Source organism: Mus musculus, chromosome 12 (assembly GCF_000001635.26).
Source record: "Mus musculus strain C57BL/6J chromosome 12, GRCm38.p6 C57BL/6J".
Classification (NCBI taxonomy): domain Eukaryota; kingdom Metazoa; phylum Chordata; class Mammalia; order Rodentia; family Muridae; genus Mus; species Mus musculus.
The window spans coordinates 70,728,030-70,751,811 of NC_000078.6; the positions used below are offsets into that span (position 1 = coordinate 70,728,030).

At 41.6% G+C, this 23,782-nt stretch overlaps 2 long non-coding RNA genes across 2 annotated transcripts; one reads left to right on the forward strand and one right to left on the reverse strand.

Moving 5' to 3' along the window:
* Nucleotides 1-1,262: 1,262 nt before the first annotated feature.
* Gm40437 lies at nucleotides 1,263-13,686 on the reverse strand. The gene is made up of 3 exons (XR_872802.2): nucleotides 13,536-13,686; nucleotides 10,733-10,825; nucleotides 1,263-1,647 (listed from the first exon to the last, which is right to left on the reverse strand). It is a non-coding gene; the product is annotated as a predicted gene, 40437 (long non-coding RNA).
* A 5,072-nt stretch (nucleotides 13,687-18,758) lies between these two features.
* Gm51973 lies at nucleotides 18,759-19,828 on the forward strand. The gene is made up of 2 exons (XR_003950188.1): nucleotides 18,759-18,823; nucleotides 19,492-19,828. It is a non-coding gene; the product is annotated as a predicted gene, 51973 (long non-coding RNA).
* Nucleotides 19,829-23,782: the final 3,954 nt, after the last annotated feature.

Below are 23,782 nucleotides of genomic sequence, written 5' to 3' on the forward strand. Positions count from 1 at the left end.
TCTCCTCGTTTTGTTTCTCTGCTCCGCCCACTCTGCTCCATGAGTTGGTCCCAAAATAAACTCCCTTTATGTAAGCCTTCTTCAGGCTCTTCAGAGGCCTCACCCTAGGAGAAATATGTAAAGGTTCTGAAAAGGAGTTGGGCATGGTGCGTTCTGGCTGTCATGCCTGTACTTGGGAGGCCAAGGGAAGATCAGGAATTTAAATCTATCCTTAGCTACAGGGTGAGTTTGAAGCCAACCCATACTACATGAGACCTTGTCTCCATAAAACGAATATTTTAAGAATGTGTGTGTGTACAAGTGTGCTCATACACACACACATGAGAAGGCTCAACCTTAGATGTTTGTGTGTATACATTTGCAAACATGCACATGTATGTAAAGGCTAGAGGTCAACTTTGAGTATCATTCTTGAGGCTCAGGCCCTCTTGCTGGCCTGGGGCTTGGTGACTAGGCCAAGGATGCATGTCTCCATCTCTCAAGCACTGACTGATCTTGTGAGCGAGTACAGCCATGCCATGCTTTCTCACAAAGACTCTGGGGATCTGGGCCAGGTCCTCATAAATGTATAGCAAGAACTTTCCTGGTTGAGCAATCTCCTCAGCCAGGAAACTCAACCAGAACTGTGAAGGAATGTCTTAGTCCATGCCCAGCTTTACTAGACCCTCTTCATGTTAGCCCAAGTCCCTTTCCCTTTCTTCCCTTTGAAGAGAATCACAGTCTTAGTTAATATACACCTCTCAGGGAGAGGATATAGTCTTTCTAGTTGAAACCATTTAATTATCGATGACTGATTTAGGGGCGAGCATATGATTCAGCTGAGACTGAGAACTCTAAGAGAAGGTCTGCTAGAGGTTCCTAGAAATGTGTTTCTCTTAGTGCCTATGACTGTCTGTACGTGGATTTGTGCCTAATCCTGTGTTGGTGTCATGTCATCAGGAGGGTGTGCAGTCAGGCATATGATAAGGCCTGCACACTGAGATAGCACAGCCCAAAGTTGATTTGGGGTAGTTTTGTTAGCCTACTGACCTGACTACATTTTCCTTGTGGTTTCCAGTTGAGCTTTATAAACTATTGGATTGTTTGTTTATTTTTAAAGATTTACTTATTTTATATGAGTACACTGTAACTGTATTCATACACACACCAGAAGAGGGCGTTGGATCTCATGGTTGTGAGCCACCATGTGGTTGCTGGGAATTGAACTCAGGACCTCTGGAAGAGCAGTCAGTGCTCTTAACTGCTGAGCCATCTCTCCAGCCCATTGAGCTGCATTTTCTGTTACTATGAAATGGCCATATTCCCCCCAAGGGCCAGTACTACAACCACAAGTCTCAGCCCAGAGTCTCTGCCAAGGATAGACAGAAGCAAGATTTTTCTATTTGTTTCCAAGAGAGAGAATCTCCTAAGGCCTTCTTTTGCCGGAAGCTTTTTCTAATGTCCTTTGGCTTTGAAACATTGCCTACAGTGGAGAGCTAAGAGAGGGAAGGAGTGTGGGTCACCCGAAGGATGAGGGGCAGGCTTTGTGCCCGTGCAGTAGGAAGAAGAAGAATGGAATCGTGAGATCCTTTAGGAGAACAGGCTTCCGCCTCGACGTCAAAGCTGCAGCCAACTGCCCAGGTGTTGCTTTCAGACATGTGGCTGGTTCTAGAACAGGGGTGGAAATGCACAAGATTAATCAGAGTATTCTCTGAAGGCAGACAGCAGCAAAGGACTAAAATAAAACAGAAACATACATAAATAAACATAAATAAAGCAGCACTGAAGTGTCAAAGAGATGAAGGGGCCACTGCGGCAGCTCCCAGCGCTGAGCCTGTAACGTGAGGGAAAACAAATGAAGTCATCTTTGGATTATAACCTAAAACAGGAAATTAGTATTTAAGACTCCACAGTACATAAATGCACCATTTGCTAAATAAATAAATCAGGAGGCAAGGAACAAGTTTTGCTTCAAAACTCCTTTAGTTGATACAGATTCTCTGCCTCAAAGAAATGGTGTTTAAGTCCCGATTTTTCCTGTGAGGATTGTAAACAGTGAGGGCAACAGAGAGAATGAAAAGCTAACAAAGTTACAATGGGTGAGCACTGCAAACACCGACCCAGCCAGGGGTCAGGGGTCAAGGTCAGCATATACATTCTTGGAATGCTCTGATGTAAGAGTCACGGGCCGAGTCTGTGATTGTCCCTGAACCAATAACCAGGGCCTAGTCACAAAGAAAACAGCAGATGAGGCCCCGCTTTCTACAGAGTACTTGCCTAGTACTTCTCAAATGATTATTAAGGCCACTCAAAGTCCAAGAAACTGTCCTAGCCCGCAGGAGGCTTATAAGGTCATAATAAGAAGTAATCATAGTCCAGCACCCCGTGAGGGATCCTGGGACACAGGGTGTTATGTAAAAACCAAGGAATCTGAAAAAAGACTTGACCCAGCTTAGTAACTACACTGGTTACTTTAACGCTGCAGTGACTATAATTACCTGACAGAAACAACCCAAGAGGGAAGATTTTCTTTGGGCTTATAGCTTCAGGACAAGCAAGGCTGGGGGTAGGAGTCTGGAAGAGGGTGCTTACTGACATCCTGTCAGAGAGAAGCTGACACCAGGATCCTGTGATAACTGCTGAAGCTGCACCCTGAGTGACTTCCTTTAGCTAGGCTCTACCTTCTAAAGCCATGGTTCTCAAACCTGTAGATCGCAACCCCTTTGGGGCCGAGCGACCCTTTCACAGGGGTCCCCTGAGACCATCAGAAACCATTTACGTCACGATTCATAACAGTAGCAAAATGGCAACTATGAAGTAGCAGCAAAAATAACTTCATGGTTGAGGGTCACCACAAGGCATGGAACTGTATTAAAGAGTTGCAGCATTAGGAAGGCAGAGAACCACAGCTCTAAAGCCTGCCCTGTCTCCAAAAAGAGAACCGCTCACTCCTGGGAAGAACACACCTGAAACACGAGCTTATGGGAGAGAATCCAGACTCGAACTGTAATATGAATTTGATTATTATTGGTTTGTTCACTCAATGAATGGGACAGCAATATGGACCTATTGAACCTGTGGCCATTACCTGACAAAACCTACTCTCTGAGCTTTCTAGTGGAACAAGAGATCTTCAGATATTTGTTGGGAAATATGTAGTCTCTCCAGCACTTGTGCTGTTCAGATCTGCTTAAATAATATGGAAATGTAGTGTTTTGAATGATAGCAATTAATGTATACGCATAAATATACAATTCAGTTCAGACCAAATTTAGACCAAATGTTATGTTTTAACTATTATTGCCTCAGTAAACATATAATGATTGCCTACTGTGTGCCAAGAGCTACTTCAGCTACAAGCGTTTTGTTTTCACAGGTGCAAGTGGGAGACCTGCCTTCAGAGCCAATTAATTCCAAGGACTTCCAAGTCTGTAGGTTTCATTAGATACCAATGCAGGCCAAAAAGGCAACACAAACTAGGACTGACCCATTAAAGGCAAGAGACCCCAGCTGGTGCTGCTGTTGCCTTAATTATACGCTGGGTTCCGTATACTTCCTATGTAATCTCTGAGATCCTTGGGTGATTTGTTCAAAGGTTGGAGGGAGAGCAACACAGAGGCAATTTATAATCAGCCCCTGCTTTGATGTGGTCATCTGTACACACCTCAGCTACTCAGAAGCTTCTCCAAAGCCAGGGCTAAGTGCTATTTACCTTTCTCTCTCCCGTGTAAATACCAAAGGCTTGCGTGCGCATGTTCAATACAGTTGATGAATGAATTAAACACAGTTTACTTTTGGTACTCCTATGACCTAAGAGGAGGCTCTGCCTAAAAACCACTACTTACTTAGAACATAGCATGGTCATTGTTAGATCCCCTTCCCGGCAAACACCAGTGATAAAATAAAGATTTTGTTAAGCTCAACAGATTTGTGTACTTGAATGTACGGTGTTCTTTTCTTTGTACCACTGTTGAATAATTAGATTATTTCTTTCGCTCACAAGTGTGAAAACCTTCCATAGTACCATTACTTTGCAGAATTGTGTGTGGTGAACGGGGGGGGGGGGGGGGGATGGGGATTTTAGCGATCAATACAACTGTCCAAGTCACGGCTCTGGAGTAGACTCTGGGAGGAAATGTGGCTAAAAGCATTACAGTCAAGTTCTTCTTCCTCTTATTTCTGATTCTATTATGCATTTAAGTTCTTGAGGAGAGTGAAGTAGGGAGTATGAGTTAAGTAGCCTGTTCCACTGGACATTTAGTGCAGTTTTAGCCAGGCTTTCCTACTTGTTGCTGTCCATAAGGAGGTCACATAAATATGTCACTTGTGATGCAGCACAGTACCTGATGGCTCATCATCATGCAGTTTTGTCCCCTCCACCATGAAGCCAGCCCCAGCTTTAAAGTGTATCCAAGGAGTGTCCAAGATCGGAGTCCTTCAACTTTACAACGCTAAACCTTTAGCTTTAAGACACTAAACCTTTAACTTTACTATGCTAAACCTCGCATCCCTACATCTCAGCCACTGATATCTGCCTTCAAAGGGCAATGTTCCATTCTCCTGGTTCTCATCAAAACGTCTCAGATGCTGTGATAAAGCAGAAGTGAGTGAATGAAGTATTGATCGCAATCATCAATGCCTACAATCAGCCTGTTCACCAAAGATGCGTGCATAAAGGAAAGGTGGGGAGACCATCAGTGGAAATGACTCACTCCTAAGATGGAAGTCCTATCTTTGGCAACAGCCTGGATGGCAGCCCAAGATATAAACCAGAAGGACAAACACTGCATGCTGTCACTCACATGGAAGTCAGAGTCCCAGAAGCAAGGAGCAGAAGGGCACTGCCTGGAGCTTGGGTATGAGAAGAAACTGCAGAAATGCTCTTCAGGTTTTTGTTTGTTGAGACAGAGCTCACTATGTAGCTTTGGCTGGCCTGGAGCTTGCTAGGTAGACCATGGTAGCCTCGAACTCAGAGATCCACCTGCCTCTGCCTCCCGAGGAGTGGGACTAAAGATGTGTACTACCACAACAATATGGGAAATGTTCCCTGAAGGACACGAAAGTTGTTAGGCCTGATGGATAAATACATGATATCTGAACAACATGTTGACCATAGTTACTAGCATAATATCTTAAAATTGGTTCAGAAGAGATTTTAAGTGTTCTCACCACCGAATAAGCATGTGAACATGTATTGATTAGCTTTACCCAGCCATTCTTCACGAATGTATCTATCAAAATATCGTATCGAACACTATAAAATGTCATTTTAATTCGTTAGGTTTTTTTTTCCATTAAATGAGAGACCTGTTACCATCTGATCGTGGAAGAGGGAAGGGCTCATGAGGCCCATCCCTTCTCTGAGAGACCACTGACAGGGTTGGCTCCAGAAAGGGATGTTGCTTTCTTCCATGGTGTAAAGTCTGACAAGTTAGCCCTGCTCCAGTCACTAACCTTCTACTATGTTCACACTAACAACCCTAACTAAACCCAGAGGGACACACACACACACACACACACACACACACACACACAAGGCAGGAAAGTAAGAAGCAAACATTTCAGCAGGGGAATTAAAAGAGAAGAAGCTGTTAGAAAATGACATGTCTTCAATTTATTATGAGCATGTATGAAACTGGAAAAGAATAAAAGATTTTTTAAATCAAATTGAGGGGAAGCTAAAAAAAGTTCCTAGTAGGGAAGGGTTGGCATATACCTTTAATTCCAGCACTTGGGAGGCAGACGCAGGTGGATCTCTAAGTTCAAGGCCAGCCATTTCTACAGAGTGAACTACCTGTTTCTAGAACAACCCAGGGCTACACAGAGAAACTGTCTTAGTGGGTGGAGTAAGGGAAGATAGTTCAGAAGGTAAGAGCTTGGGGCATAAGCATGACAGCCTGATATAAACACCTAAGCCAGATATGACTACACATAGAACCCAGGTGCAATGTAGTCACACACAGACAGGAGGATCACCACAGTTTATTGGCCACCAACTTGACTCCTGGTTCAGTGACAGACCTCCCAGACTCCCGGCCTCCTGGCCTCCTGGTCTCCCAATCTGACTCCCTGCTCTCTGTGGATTTCTCCGGTCTCCAAGATTACTCTCTGTCTTTCTTCAAGGAAAAGTTTCTAGTCTAGCATTTTACTATTAGAGAGAAAATAATTTATTGTGCACGTTCTAAAAGATTCATTTATTGAATGAACTGAGTTTGGATCGCTGGCATCTCTGAAGTTCTTCCTCATTCTTTCTTCTCACTGAGACCCTGAGTTAGGAACTTACTACCCCATGAGAAAACACAGTCTGAGTTGTCTTGCGTCCAGAGTTCTCGCCTTCTGAATCTAGAAAACGCTTTTCAATGAAGTCGTCCTGCAGGAATCGTTTGCACCAGCTTCCTCCCTGGGATCCAGGGGGACTCTGATGAACTCAGCCCATGACCAAAGAGAAACAAAATCACTATGGCTGTGATTTCTTTTCATATGTGACAACATTAATTTCAGACTGTCAATAGAGTCTCCCTTATAGACTTTAAACAAAGAAGGCTTTTTTTTTTTTTCAATCATTGAGGACTAGGGTAAGGGACTGAACAAGAGAAGCGATTCAATTAGAAGGTCCCTCAACACTGGAAAGGCCCTCCTTTATCCTAATGCCTGCTGTAGCTCAGTACTGGGATGGATTATAAACCACCAGTGTTGAGAGAAAAAGGAAGAAAAGTACCTGTGGTGGGAATTGGAGGCTGAGCCCATGACTGTGCATCTGAGTAAGAGGACTTAGATGGATAGCAGGAGACTTGTGAACAAAGATTGTATTGACATTGACAAGAGGCTCAGGTGGCTTCTTATGACTTCCACCTGACACTGTTGACATGGTGAGCTTCAGAAAAATAGTCTTAAACTGAAGAACTTTCAACCGCATCCAAGAAAGTTTCCACGTTAATGGATACGTAAATATTTTCAGTAAAAATTAAGGTCAAGGGTGTGTGAAAGATATTTGTGACCCTTCCAGGCTATTTCAGTTTTGTTTTGTTTTAAATAGTAACATGATTCATTGAGAAGAGAAAAATCTATCAAAGGCTCACTTGTAACCTAATCTAAGATGAAATATATATCATATATATAAGATATATCATGTGCATATGTATATGTGATATATATATATATAAAGAGAGATATAGTTTATCTTTCTCAGAAAAATCTGCTTACAGAAAGAAAGATTTTGATATTAAGCAATATATATTCCACAACTTTCCACATATGAGAGACAACATGCAACATTGGTCTTTCTGAGTCTGGCTAATTTTAGTTAACTTAATGATCTTCCATCCATTTTTCTATACATGTCATTATTCATGTTGGCAGCTGCATAAGTCTCCATTGTGTACAGGTATCACATTTCTACATCTGTTGACATCTAGGCTGATTCTCCATCTTGCCAGTTGTGAAGGGTCTCTATAGCTTGTTAACGTAAGTGTTCAGGAGTTGTATGACTGGATCACATGGTGGTATCGTGTTTGATTTTTTGAGGAGCCACCAATCAGATCTCCATGGTTGCTCCTTTGGTTTACCTTCTACTAGCAAAGGACAGCATCTGTTGTCATTTGCTTGCTGGATGAATCACTCTGGCTGGCATGAAGTCAGCATAGAAATTACAAAGTTAATATATATTATAGGTCAAATAAATGTCTTCAGAATATTCAAATCTAGATATACGGAACACAATCTTCTCAGCAGCCTCCAGAGCATTCTCTAAAACAGATCACATTCTAGATCACAAAGCAAGTCTTAACAAATACCAAAAAAAAAAAAAAGAAAATAATTTCTTATAACAAATTATAGTGAAATAAATATAGAAATTGAGAGCATGAAAAAAATCATAGCTAGAGAAACAAACAGAGATTGAACAATACACTCTTAAATGAACAGTCAATCATGGGAAATCAGGGAGAAAGTTCCTAGAACAAAATAAAATTTTCAATTTTACTAGAACCTTTGGAACATAGCCAAGGCAGTTATAATGGGAGACTTTATACCTATAAGTGGTTACATTAAAAAAATATATATTAAATAGCTTAAGGATATAAGTGCTAAGGAAGTAAGACAAATCCAAATGCCAAAGTAGTAGTAGATAGCAATAAATAATAAATAGAAGAGAAATTTTTAAAAATGGAGACTGATCAAACAACACATGGAACCAATTTTGGAGAGAGGGGGTTTGAGACAGGGTTTCTCTGTGTAGCCCTGGCTGTTCTGGAACTCACTCTGTAGAGCAGGCTGGCCTTGAACTCACAGAGATCCACTTGCCTCTTCTTCCTGGGTGCTGGGATTCAAGGCATATGCCACCACTGCCTGGCTTTAGAATCAATTTTTAAAAAAGAGTTAGTTCTTTGAAAATATACAGGACTGACAACCCCTTAATCAATAAAATCTAAAGAAAGTGAGAAAAGACTTAAACTAATAAAACTAAGAGGTAAAAGGAAATGTTACCAAAGATTCCAAAGATATCCAGTAAATCACTTGGGAATATTTTGAAAACATATACCAGAGCACTAAAAAATATATATGAAATAAATATATTCCTAGACACAAATGACTCATCAAAATTAAATAAAAAATGAAGTAAATGATTAAATCAGTACTATTTCCCCAAGAAAGATTCACTGATAGGATCTACCAGCCCTTTAAAGAGCTAATGCCAATGGCTCTCCAACACTACCAAACACATTCTACAAACCCAGCATTGTTCTGATCCCAAAACTGCATAAGGTCACAACTATAAAAGAAAGCTATAGACCAATGTTGCTGATGAACATAGCTACAAAAATCCTCAATAAAATACATTTAAGCCTAATCTGAGAACATATTTAAACAGATCATACATCATGGCCAAGTTGGTTTCATTACAGGGAAGCATGGTGGCTCAACATACATGAAATGAATCAACAAAATACAGCACGTGAATAGACCTAAAAATGAAAGTCATATAATCATCTCAATAGATGCACATGTAAATACAAAAAGTCCTTGACAAAGTTGAACCATTTTACAAAATTACATTTGCAAATTTCCAATTTACTTTACCTTCTTCTTCTACAGAATTTAGTCCAAATTTGAGATTCCTATCCTGAATGTTATATACCTCCCAAGTCCCATCAATTGCTCCTTCAACTTTATGGTAGTCGGTTTTGTCTACTTAGGAATGGCTGGAGAGAGGGCTCAAAGGTAAAGAACATGTACTTTTCCAGAGGACCTGAGTGGGATTCCTAGAAGTCATGTAAGGAAGCTTATCATCTACCTGTGTCTCTAGGGCATCTGGGGCCCTATTCTGGCCTCCACTAGCACCTGCACACACATGTAAATATTTACATACAGACATATACTACAAATACAAGTAAATAAGAAAAAAATTATATAATACACACACACATACACACACACACAACCAGGCATGGTGGTCAGAGAGAGGCAGATCTCTGTAATTTAAAAGCCAGTCTGACATACATAGTGAATTCCAGGCCAGACAGAGCTACATAGTGAGACCTTGTCTCAAACAAACAAACAAAAAGCTTGCATTATAATAATTTAGTAAGGTAACAAAATTATGGACGATCCCACTTACTTTGGCCACATGCGGACCCGTCCCCAAACTTGATAACACAATGCAACCATTTTTTCTTTCTTGGAATCTCTGAGTCAGAAATTTGGAATGGACATGGTAAGGGTGGCTTGTCTCTTTGTACAGTGTCTACAATGTTGTAAATGTCCTGCAGGGGAGAACTAAGAGTTGGCTTGATAACTGAGGGCAGATATGGTCTTGAGGCTTCCTTCTGTCATGCCTGGCAGTTGGTGGTGATCATTGTATTGTTGGTCCAATAGTGCTGATGACTGAAGTGACAAGGGAGCCAGATCTCTTCCATGGTGGCCAGCTGGCCCTGTAGTGAGCATAGAGGGGAAGTTCAAAGCTTCATAGCCTCTTCTGTCCTAGCTTCATGGGCCATCATTAATTGCTTACAGCTTAGCGTCAAGGGAAGAAGTCAAGCATCTCACCTCCCAATGAGTCAAAGAATTTTAATACATCCTTTAAATATGTTTTTGAAGCCTCCTCTATGCTATGCAGAAGCAGAGCCATAATAACGAAAAGGCTGCTGTAGTTATAATGCTGTTTTGATTTAATGTGTTTCTGAGTCACTAATGAGGAGGAAGAAGTAAAATTGTATAATAGAAAGTCTATGGTATTGCTGAATACAATTGAAAGCGCTTAACAAACTCAAGCATAAAAAAGTCCAGCCCTAGTCACTGAAGATAAGATTTAATAACTGTATATTTAGAGATATTTAAGAGAAACTTATTTTCCGAAATCTCATGATATGCAACTGCAAAGTCATAAGCTATTGGCTTACTACTTTCTAGCCACCTTCCCTTCCTGAAGACACCAATTTAAAATGTATAGTAAGTTTACCTTGGAGACATAGCCATATGCAGATTTCATTCAAAATAACTTTACTGACTGCTTGTGCTACTTACCCTGGGCTCCCTGTCACCTTATATTTCCCCAGGAAGGCTGTGATGCTTAACACTGTCAACTTGACAGGATCTAGAATCACCATGAAGACAAGCCTCACTCTGAGTAGGCCTGTGAGAATTATCTAAGGTCCCTGAGATAGGAAGAACCCCCCATAAAGGTGGGAACCCCCATTGCATGGATGAGGGCCTCAGACTAAATAAAAAGGGGAAGGAACTGAGCATAGTCGCTCACCCATTCCTGCTTCCTGATTGTGGGTGTCCTGTGAGCTGCTGCTTCCAGCTCCTGCCGCCACACTTCCCTGCCACGGTGGACTCCACTGGTGAACTGTGAGCCAAGAAAAACACTGCCATGGTTAAGTTGCCTTTGTTAGGTGTTTTATTATAATAACCAACAAAGTAAGTAACTCAGGATCTTATTTCCTCCCCAAGACTCACTTGATTATTGTCATGCTGAATTCACACCCTGCTTGGGTCTTCTCAGTGGTGTGCTCACATATGTCACTGTTTAAACATCTAGGATCTTCAGCTTGATAACCTTGTGGGCTGTACACTAGAGTAGGCAGTGGGGCTGTTGTCTTTGCTCTTTGAGACATAGGATGTAAGCTTGTCTCTGGTCCCCAGCGTCTTCTCTCAGAGAATGACTTTGGGTAGAAACACGGGTAACCCCATTCTAGACAAAGATGAACTTTTGGTGGTTTTTAAAGGATGTGGTGGAAAAGACATCGGTGTCTGTGAGAAGACAGGAGACGGAAAGAAGGGTCTGGACGTGCAGGGACAGGATAGAAGGGCCTGCATAGGGGAGAGAGAATGGAAGAACCAGGATGGGGGATGGGGGTGGGAGTGGGGGGAGATTGCATGTCCTCCATTTGAACATGAAGCGCTGAGGTCACAAAGATCAAGGACAAAGTTGACAAAGAGAGATTGGGGACAGCGAGGACAGAGTAAAAGGCTACGTAAATGACAGGATTTACAAGCTTCGGAAAAACAGAATGGCCTTGGAGAGCGGGTTCAAGGTCTCTGCAAAAGGCCCTCTGGGCAGCAACCTTCTCTCAAGTAAAAAAGCATTGCGTTCCATAAGCCATTCACATAGGAGCAACTCCACCTGCATGTAGAAACTTGTGCTTGCTAAAACCAGATAGATGCCCTGTGACTTACAGAAAGGTATTATCAACATGGGTTATACTTTCCTAATACAGGAAAAGATATGTGTGTTCCATGTGTATTATATTTGAAGAAGATGGAAAAAAAAAAAAAACACAGAGAAATGGTCTCCCAAGAGGGGAGTACTAACAGTCCCCTCCCTGTTAAATGTTTCCCGCTGCCAACTACCAGGTTGGATTCATTTCCGTTTGCACAGCCTATAAAAGCCTGGAGCAAAAGCTTCCGTGGGAAGCTGTTATCACTCAGAGGTCATCATGACTCAAAAGGCGGACCTTTGCTTGGCTCCTTAGATGGCACTGCCTGCAGCCTCATTCCTTTGTTCTGCTCTCCACACAAGCAGAGAAGGTGGGACCAAGGAAGATGAAAGTTTTGACTCTGATGCCTGGCACGACAAGTCTGGCAACTTTCAGAACTACGCAAACAGAATGGCCAAATTAACGTATTTTCCAAAATTGAACAGACTTCTTCACAGGCTGTAGTTCCACTTGAAGCAAATGTGACCCACAGGACTGTAGCCCATTCAGGCAGCTGTAACTGGTATCCCTGTTGGGCTTAAAGAGGCTGCATGAAGGCACCAGATGAGCCCAGCAGGTTCAAATTCTAGGAAGTCATGTGAGGAAACAAGGTCCTTCCTTCTAGACCTTCTAGAAGGTTGTTGGACGGTTATTTGTAAATATTTTAAAAGAAACAGTCCTCACTTTCAGTCTTCAGGAATGAAATGAGAAAGGATTCCTGTGGCAGCCATGGTGGGGTTGGTTGGCATGGTTTGGTTTGAATGAATCACTAACAACTGATGCTCTGCAGGGAAGTTCCCTCTCCACGAAGGGAATGAAGCAATGAAGGGAAGGTGAGAGAGCTGAGCGGCAGCTACAGCTCTAGAAGCTAACCCATCCCGGGCAGGAGTCATGTGCAGGGCTCAGTTTTGTCCTGAGAAAATTGGCTCCTTTTTTTTTTTTTTTCCTAGCACATTTCTTTTTGTGATAGACACTTTCTAAGTGGGCTTGATCTGAATTTAGGATGAGATAGTAGCCATTGGGAGGAGAGGATTCAGTTAATCTGAGTTTAGTTCCTGGCTTGGGGTTCTTGATTCAAATGAGCACCACTATCTGGCACCAAAGGATCTGTTTATTGAGTTCCAGTTGGTTAGATTTCCTGATCTAACTATTACTCATCCCTAAGTGCTAACAGCTATTGTTCTGAAGCAATGGCATGCAATTTTCATATTTCACCTGGGATCTGAGTTTGAATTTTCTAAGTAAGGGCCTGAATTCTATAGATTAATGTTTCCGAATATATTATCTTTTTTAAGTAGCTGAAAATAAATGGAATTATACTGTGTAATTACTTACGGACCTTATTTACATAAATTAAGGGGAACTCTTTTAAATATACAATAATTACTTGTCTTTCATTAATGTGTCAGAGTGATGGATATTCACTGTCCCTTAACTTCATAGTCTTCAAACTGATAAGCAAACATTTGAGAAACCAACCTTACCATGTCTCAACCAATAATTTTAAAAGAGGAAACGAATGGAACAGAACAGGATAGGGTGAATGGAATGAGTGGAATTGTACTGTACGGTGTTAAAACAGAAAATATCAGGATGCATTCTGTCAAGCTTAACACTGCTGCAACTAATTTCAATTTCAGTGTCTGGGTATATGAGTGTGTGTGTGTGTGTGTGTGTGTGTGTGTGTGTGTGTGTGTGTGTTTGTGAACTGTATGTGAATTACTCTTCAAATGTGACTTAAATATCTAAAAATCTGAAGCTCTCCATAAAACTGTTTCAGATTCTCCACGTTAGCTTCTGTCTCTCTTTAGACACTCTCTAGTATTTGCCAACTTGACCTTATCCCCAAGTGTCCCCTACCTGAGAGTGCAGTGGCTTCAGTGACAGTGGTACCAAGAGTGCCATATAAACCTTCCTCTATCAGTTCCCCCAGTTGTCAATCTAAAGAGAAAACGATTGTGACAGTCAATCTCAGCTAACAAATTAATAAGGCCTTAAAGTCATCTGGAAAATATGTTTATGAGCATTCTTGTTGGAATTATCTTGATTAGGCTAATTGAGGTAGGAAGATTTGCCTGCTGTGGGTGGCACCATCCCTAGGCTAGAATTTCCCACGGGGTAAAAAAAAGAATGAGCCCAGCACAAGCATTCATCCATCTGTTTCCCTGTATAGATACAATGATGAGCAACTCAGGTTTCTACTGATCCGACTCCCTGGCAATGGTAAACTATAACCTGCAACCTCAAACTAGGAACCAAAATAAATCCTTTCTCTCTTAAATTGTTTTTATCACAGTAACATCAGACTAATACCATTACCAACAATGATTTTTCCAAAATATGCTGCTTTTACACTAGAGCAAATACACCCATGAAAACACTATATTTCTACCACATCTTTTATGATAGCATTAAGCTTATAGATATTAACATATCCTACACTTATATTTTATATTAAATATTAAATTAAAATATAATGTTTCTATTGTATAATTCTATTATATTTAATATACTACATTATTTACACATGTATATACAGTATTTGTGTATATTCACATTTATAAATATTTATGATATAAACCAGCTTTTTGAAACTATATTATATATGTATATATTTGCTAGAAGTCTAGAAGCATAGACATCAAAAGGTTAACTGCATGGGTTTGTGGGTAGTAGAGACATGGAGGTTTTATCTTGTTATATCTTATAGTTATTCCATAATAATTACCTATTACTACTGAAGGAACACAAAAAGTAAGAAAAAGATCCATAGGTCTCAGTGGGTATCACCTCTCTCAACTCCCTAAGACCTTACAGGGACTGACTCCTGCTGACAAGCTGTTGTACTTGAAATCAGCTGCTGCTGGCCCTGACTCCTACTCTTATTGAGTATGCCCTGCCTTCATGATTTCCTCTCTAAACCCTTCTTTGCAAATAGAATCATATTGCTCTGTTAGGACAGGGTAATCTTTGAGATCAGAGAAAAATAAAAATCAAAACTTTTTTCTCTTCGTTCTTAACTTAAATATTTAAATGTAGTATTTTTAATAAATTTTTCACTTTGAGGATTGCAAGTTAGAGAGAGAGAGAGAGGGAGAGAGAGAGAGAGAGCTTTATGGCTTCAAAAACCTTATCTATAAACTAGGTAGAGAAAACTGGGACTAAGTCTCTCTTTGACTTAGAGATGATTGAGCACTTAACAGCTAGGGTGAAAGAGTATCTAACAACTAGAGAGCCCTGGCAGCTACCAACAGACTTCAGGGTCTACTGCAAAGAGAACAGCAGTGATGACAAAACCAACTGCACATGGTTCAGGCTGGACAGAGGCAGCCAGCCAAGGTCAAGGGCTACACATCAATTCGTAAATCAAAACAGGCTGGCCTCCCTTTACTGCAGGCACCTCTACCTGAAAATAATACGTTCTATCTTTAGGGAGTCAGAGTTACTTAACAAAAATCCCTCCTTGTCAAGGAATGAAACAGGAGGAGTTCACGGAGCTGCCCAGCTCCATAGACCTGGTTATTAGGATGGCAGAGACAGAATCTCCTGAGAGAAAGAAATGCACACATTGGGTTGGTTGCCTGAATCAGTGCCTGTCTGTTGGGAAATTCACTCCACATCTCACAGCTGCTAGCATTGCCTTTATCCATATGCTCTGTACATTTTCTAAGAGCAGACATTAAAGTGAGTGCCTACGCTGAGTTTTCATATAAACGTGTGTACCTTTATATGGCATAAGGATATGTCAGAGGTAGAATTTCAAATAGAGAGAGAACCTCTCTGTTTAAAAGAAACTCTTTACAGACTGAAAGCCATTCTGAAAAACACAATAGATGATCTCAATCTAGCTGCTTTGTCAACCCAAATTTTCTCACCTAAAACTGGCTTCCTGGATTAAATTAACTGAAAGAGAGAGTTCATGGCAAGCCCACCATCTTTCCTATAAACACAGCTAGGTGCCTTGCCATTGCAGAATATCATGATCCACAATGTACTTTCAGAACAAAAAGCTAAATTCTGTATGTGTATTACCCATGGTATTTTCTCTCTAGACCAAGTGCTGTGGTTTTATCAGGTGTTACATTCTGTGGGTAAGGTGTTGTATTTGCAAAAGGTGCTGAGAGAGCAGGACCCCTTGCTTTGATCGTCTGATTGTAGAAGAACATGTGCCACATCTACCACTGGGCAGAAGACTCTGACAATGTACAAAAAAAGTTGAAGATCCAAATACTTACAGGGGCCAGACATCCAGACCACTAATACTCATGGTCAAAGCAGGTTGGAAGGGAAGCCATGACAAGGAAAGGGGAAGCCACAGGCTACAGCTGATGGCCTCATGATTGCCACTCAGCTCCAGATCCTGGTGTCCATGAAGAAATGTAGACGAGGTTCTTGTCAGAGTACCTTTTTTACTCATTTGTTTGTTGAGACAATGTCTCACTATGTATTCCAGGCTGGCCTTGGTCTTTGGGATATCCCATCTCCTACATGCTGGGATTATAGGTTTGTGTTACCATCCTCAAGTCAAATACTCAGTTTTTATTTCCAGGTGCTAGGGATTGAACCCAGGGCCTTTAAACCTGTGAGTGATAGATAGGTACTTCATCCAATGAGCCAAATGCCAGCCTATCTGCTTTTTTTAAGAGGAAAACTTAAGTCTTAAGTTATTTTTTTGTTTTGTTTTTTGAGACAAGGTCTCATGTATCTCAGCTCAAACTCACTATGTAGCTAAGGATGACCTTAAACTTCTGGTCATTCTACCTTTACCTTCCAAGTGCTACGATTACATGCATATGCCACTACATCCAGTTATTATGGTGCCACAGATCAAACTCAGGACTTTATGCATATTAAGCAAGGACTCTACCCATTAAGCTATACCTCCTAGATTTATAAGTCTAGAACTTATAATGCAAAATCTTCCAATGTGTTAATATTCACTACTAATAGAAATTTGTTTAAAAACCTCTCCAAGAGAGGTCAAGCTAAAAAATTCTTTAGTCTATGGGTGCAAAAGGCTTCAAAAACAATGCTTAATGCCTGATAGTAAATTGCTCAAGACAGTACATTTGTTATCTAAATAAAACTCAAAAACCACCCAATTTTGTGCAAATCATGTGCACCCTTTCATTTTTGTCATCATCACTTCTGTCTGAAAGTGGTCCTAAACTCCTTTGGTGGCATACATCTCTAAGGTCTTGGTGTGCCCTCTTGTCTTTCTTCCTTCATTTCTCATCATTTCACCTTTGCAGCCTTCTCTTCAGACTTTGGTACCCATGCAGGACAAGGTTCCTGTTGGATACGTGTCTCTTATAGCAATCTTAAAGTTCAGTACATGTTTGCAGTTTTCCTTTTTTCCAATAAAGATAAAAGAAAATAGCTTTTTCTGTCACACCAATGCAGTTATACTTGGGATGAGTTTAACATCTTAAAATTGTCAAGTTCCAAACAATTGTCTAGTCCAGGCAAGCTAACAAGTCAAAGTCTGTGGGCACCTTGCTCGCTAATGACTAGCTAATGAGCCGCAGCTTACCATAATATTTTTTACAAAGAAGGTACTTGGCAGACATGGGGATGAATTCATCATGTCCTTCTAAAATAAAGATATCATAAGTTATATTTAATCCCACAGAAATGCCCCCCCTTCAAGCCTAGATGTAAAAGAGAAATTTTCTGAGCCAACTCTTATGTACAAGAAACTGTGTTGATTTAGACATTTAAAAAATGAAGTCCTGGGCTGGAGATATGGTTCAGTAGGTAAGAAAGAGCACTTGGTGTTTAGGTATGATAACCTGAGTTCAGATCCTCAGTACCCACTTTAAAAAGCTAAGTGTGGCCTCACACACCTGCAATCCCAACACTAGGGTGAGGGGAGGGCAGAAACATCATGATAAGTCAATGGGGTATACCAGTTAGCCAATTCGGTCAGAAACCCTGTCTCAAGGAAATGTGGTGGAGTGTGATAGAGGAAAATACTCACCATCCTCCTCTGGCACTGTTGTATACTTGTGCATGCCCGTGCACAAACATACACACACACACACACACACACACACACACAGAGAGAGAGAGAGAGAGAGAGAGAGAGAGAGAGAGAGAGAGAGACCTAGTTAAAGGTCATGCTCATGGTTTACATTCAAATGTCATGAGCTTTGGAGGAGCAGAGTTTGAGCAGTGGTTGGCCTCATTCCAGAAGCCAGTGTGGTAGAAGGACAACCAGAGCAAGCGTTGAAACTCAGAAAGAATGGCCACTATCATTGTTCCATTTTGGAAGTGAAAATGGGTAGTCAAGACCTAGGAAACACTACAAGTAAATTTTGTCAAGTCTTGTCCATTAAACCTAACTTTACATTGCAAAAGCATGCTAGAATATCCCATTGTTAAGACTGTATGCCAGGCTAAGTTCTTGCAAAAGGAAAGGAAATAAGGAAACAATTCCCCTGAATCCCTCAGGTGTAGGGCTTAACCAGATGAGGAATCCACCAGCTTTGTGAAAGCCTGCTTCTGGATGAGATTGGTGCTCATCACAGGAAAGCATTGAATCTCCCTCTGTCCAGGAACCCCTAGAAAATACTGAGAGCATTTTGTCTGAAGAAGCCCCGTCTCATACTCACAAATACAGGGTACCCATCCCTCAAACCCCAGCACTCAGAAACTGAGGCAGGGAGGTCCTGACTTAGAGGCCAGCCTAAGCTGTCGACACAACAATATCCTGTCTCTAAAAACTTACTTTAATATCGTCACTACTAAAACCAGTTTCAGAACATAGGCAGACAAAACCTGGGTCATAATAGACCTTAATTAACATTGTTTAGAGCATTGAGTTGTAACTGTGATATTTTAACATTTTCTATTCAATAGAATTGATTGTCCAATTATAAAAATTTCCTTTTGAACCAGACTCTGTATAGATGTAATTGCATCTTTTCATCTACAAATGTGTTTAAATTGCTAATGGAAACTGATGTAGAATATAACTTATCTATCCTTATTATAGTGTTTATTCTGTTTAGGAGTTACTACCAACTGTAATGACAATGAAATTGATTATCTTCTCTTAATTATCTCTATCTTTCTCTCAACAGCTTTTCATCCATTTATTTTCCCATGAACATTCTTCCAGCTGGAAACTTACCAATTTTTGTCAGGTAAGATATATTAAATGTGAAACTATAAATTTAATTTTAAAAAATAACAAGTTTCTAAAGTCCAAAGGTGGTATCAGCTATGGAGAGAGAAATCTAGAACACAAACTGAAAAAGTCAAGCCAGACTTCCAACCACATACAATTCACGGTTCATTTTTTTTCTAGAAATATGGGTCCTAGGTACCGGGGACATGGGTCAGTTGCTGAAATACTTGCCACACAGGCATGAGGACTTGAGTTCAGATCCCCAGTGGCCATGTACAATCCTGGCATGACATCATGCTTCTCCATCCCCAGTACTGAGTGGAGTGGGGACAGCCAGATCCCTGGAGCTCATTGGCCAAGCCAGGTTCAATGAAGTCTCCCCTTATCCCCCCCCCAAAAAAAAGGTGATGAGCAATCAAGGAAGATGCCAGATACCAACCCCCAACCTCTACACAGAGGTAGGGGGAAGGGAGGGAGGGAGGGAGGGAGGGAGGGAGGGAGGGAGGGAGGAGGGACGGAAGGAAGGAAGGAAGGAAGGAAGGAAGGAAGGAAGGAAGGAAGGAAGGAAGGAAGGTGGGTCCGAATCCAGCATGCTAAGCACTCCCTGAGAGCTTGTGAGAGGAAAGCATCTTAGGCTCTCCATTGTGTTAGCAAATTTTTGAGGTAATTTTGATGCATATCTAGCTTTCAGAGCTGATTTTACATTGGCGTCATGAAGCACAGGAACGGAGTCTCTCCCCTCCGGCTGATGGGATGTACTGGTCCAGATGCCTCTCTCGAATTTCTTCTCTCCATTGCCTTTTCTCCCTCCAAGTCAAAGTTTGCATCATCAAATCATATTCGTTCCCAACACTCGGCCTTTATGAAACTTAAGTGTTACCTGAAACTCTACCAAAACTAGGATTTCACTGAAGCTGACATTATTTGTTTTGAGAAGAAAAGTAGTCACAGATGGCAGACCTACAACTGGTACCAAACTTCTAAACCTGATATCATAGGTCAATAAAGAACTGTGTGTGTGTGTGTGTGTGTGTGTGTGTGTAAAAACTGCTGGATTATTCTGAAGTCATTTGCCAAAGATTGTGTTGTTCAGATATGATCTTGCTGTCTCATGATACTCAGAGCATATTGGAGTCTTCTAAAATAGACAAAACTGCCAACTCTAGCAGCCAGGGTAGAGTAGACAGCTGCCAGCAGCAAACCCACCACCATACATAGTGCATCCCTGAGGATGGCTGCAAAGTATCTGTTCTTCTTAAGATTATGTATATATACACACTTGTATCATAAGTCAACTAATGTTTGATTTAAATTCATTATTTATTTTGAGAAGGAAAGTAGTCACACACACACACACACACACACACACACACACACACACACGACAATGCCATCTCTCTAAAATGATGGCTAAGAGCTGAACAGGGGCCTTTACTTGAGGTGATGTCTCCTTCACTAATATTGGAATGAGGGGCTGAGAGCTACATCAGAGATTACCATGCTTATTGTAATAGCATAAGGATTTGAGTTCAGATACTTAGCACCCATACAAACGCTGGGCACCTTCAGCACATCCCTGTAACACCAGTGCTGGAGACTGGCAGATACCACATTCAATGAGAGACCAACCCTATCTGTTATTAGACGCGTTCTCACGACCGGCCAGGAAAGACGCAACAAACCAGAATCTTCTGCGGCAAAGCTTTATTGCTTACATCTTCAGGAGCCAGAGTGCAAGAAGCAAGAGCGAGAGAAAACGAAACCCCGTCCCTTTTTTAGGAGAGTTATATTTCGCCTAGGACGTGTCACTCCCTGATTGGCTGCAGCCCATCGGCCGAGTTGACGTCATGGGGAAGGCAGAGCACATGGAGTGGAGAACCACCCTCGGCATATGCGCAGATTATTTGTTTACCACTTAGAACACAGCTGTCAGCGCCATCTTGTAACGGCGAATGTGGGCGCGGCTCCCAACACCTATCTCAAAAAATAAGACTGATAAAGAAAGACACCCAACATTGATCTCTGGCCTCTACATAAGCATGCATGGGTGAGTATACCTGTGCACACATGGATACGTGGGCATATACACATATATATCACACACATATACATGCACACAAACCACATATCTTCTTATTATGAATATTTCCTGCACAAGCCATCATTAGATTCTCTAAGACTCAGTTTCCCCATTACAAAATGGCAAGAACAGGACCCACATTCTAGGACTGTCTTGAGAAATGTCAGGGTTACAAGGGGCACTTAAAATAGTAATGGCCTTAGTGAACACTAGCCACAGCTGCATTGGTTACTTTTCTCATGGTTACAATGAAACTGGACAGAAATAACTTAAGCAAGCAAGGATCACTTAGGCCCAGACTTTCCCAGGGTAGAGTAGATTATGGCAGAAAATCTGTAGTGACTGGCATGGCTCAATTACAGCAGAGAGAGCTTATTGTGCATCTGTTTACAACTTGGTGGGCCACAGAAAGAATGTACTAAAATTTGGGCCAGGCTATACACTCAAAATCAACTTGCAGTGACCCATCTCTGACAGGACCTCTCAATACAGTACTCCCAGCTAGGGCCCAAGTGTTCACACACACACACACACACACACACACACACACACACACACACACACACGGCTAGAGGGAATGTTTCTGATCTAAACCAAAAAGAGTGATTTGAGGTCATTTCAGTATTAGAATTATGCACCATAAAATTTAACAAAGATTTTGTGGGAAGCCCATAAAGAAAGGGTTAAATGGCTCCCTTGGATAATTCACCTATGCCCATCTCCCTTATCACTGCTGCTTCATTGTCTGGTTGCTACTCCCTAGTTCCCAGCTACTCTAGATTCTTGGTCTCTCCTGGCCCTTCTTACAGCATGGTCATTATGCAAAGATCATCTTAATACTAGGAGGGCATGAAGTAGCAACTTTAGCTTCTCTAATGTCAACTAGCCTTGGAGCAAAATCCAAAAGGCCATCTGGCTGACTAATGCAGGCATCAGAAGATCAAAGGACCGGAAGAGGACCTTGGAGGATGCGGTCTCCCTAGTTTCCTAGCTTATGCTCTGAAGGCATGTTTTCATCCTAAATAGATTATCCCTGAGGTGGCTTTGGTGAGAGGGGCCATGCAGAGATGGAAAGGGAGATTATGAAGAGAGGTAGGCAAAACATTAAGATTAAATAGATGCCCCATAACAAGAGTTTTCAGAGTCTGAATTAGTGACATATAAAAATGAGAAACATCTGGAGCCGGTATTTATTTTGCTGGTCAGAAATGCAGTTCTGAAGTGCCCTGTTGAAACATTTATTTTATAAAGACTTATTAAAAACAAATGCCTACAGTGGTTGAAAAGAAAATGTACTAACCCAGGATGCCAAGGCCTGTAAAGGAACAGTTTTAAAGAGCTTCTACTTCCCATCAATGGAGCTTAATGCTTAAAGCTGGTCCTTTTGTTCTATTTTAATGGAACAGCTCACAGACCTGTCTGCAATTTCACAGACAATTCTTGGAGAGAGAGAGAAGAGTAATTTTGTTCATATTCTTCAGTTATATGATTCTTTTATGGTCAATCCACCTACCCACCCACACATATCGCAAAAGCATCTAAGAGAAGGGAATGGTATAGACGTCTTATTGTGGATGAGATCAGTTCCCTTGTCCTTTCTGGTGTAGCTCTGCTGTGGCTAGGGCTCCAGCCCAGACAGACACAGGAGACAAGGATTGTGAGTCATTTAAACCCCAGGTGCTTAATGTGTTGGAGTCTTTAGAAGACATCCTTATTGTGCTATAACCAGCCACGCACTGAAGGAGAGAGGTGTTCCAGAAGAGGGTCCGGTGAGTACCAGTATTCTGAGGAGGCCCCTGGGCTATAAGGCCAGCATCCTGCTGAACCTCTACCACTCTTGCCAGTCAGACAAAGGAGACTGAGAGAAGGTGACAGAGGACAGAGGAAATATGCTATGGTAAATTAGACAGTCCAGGGATGCAGTCATCCCTCAGCAACTCACTCCCCTTCTCTAGTAGCTTCCAAGAAAGTAAATAGCAGCAAAGCCTGATGGGAAGCCAGTGAATGGAATGGGAGAATTGTGCGAGGAACTGGCTGTACAATTCTGCCAGGGACTGAATCCCCAAGGAGGTGCTAGACGGAGCAGACCAGCCTCATGCTGGCCTTTTGTGCTCAAGTCATAATAATGAAGACAATTCCAATGTCTGTAGCACCAGGCACACGTTATTAAGTGCCAAATACCAAGTACCTTTACCTCAAAGGAGGCAAGGAGGAGGCAGATGGACACCTGCCAAGACCAGACTACTCTTAAACACCAGAGCCAGCGTGTATGTATCAGAACACAGGCCGGGTTGTCTCTCATCAAGCCGTTGTCATGTTCAACCTACTTTTTAAAATGTTGGACATTAAAGCATGTCTTCCAGCTAACAGGTGACAGGTTGAATCATTAGCCACCCCTGTGTGAATTACTGGTTTCTTCATGAAGAGCCACACTCTTGAACAGGCCCTTTGTGCCAGGTATAGTGGGCTCATGCCTATTAGCCTGTAGTCCCAGCACTCTGGAGTCAGAGAGCTCACAATTTGATAAGCCTTTGCTTTAAAAAAAGAAAGGAAGGGAGGGAGGGAGGGAAGGAAGGAAGAAGGGAGGGAGAGAGAGAGAGCAAGCAATCAACCCTGCTGGAAAGTGCTAGCATGTGCCTTTAAGAGATAGGCAAGTCTGTGAGTTCTAGGCCAGTCTGATCTACAAAGCCAGTTCCAGGATACCTAGGCCTACACAGAGAAACCCAATCTCAAAAACAACAGCAACAACACACACACACAAACAAACAAAAAACCCAATTAATTAATTAAAGTTTTTAAAAAGCTACCTTTGCTGAAAGTTCAAGAACACACCATCTGAGTGAGTTCTCTCCATCAGCCTTCACATCTGCTCTAAATAGCACAAGTGGATGCTCC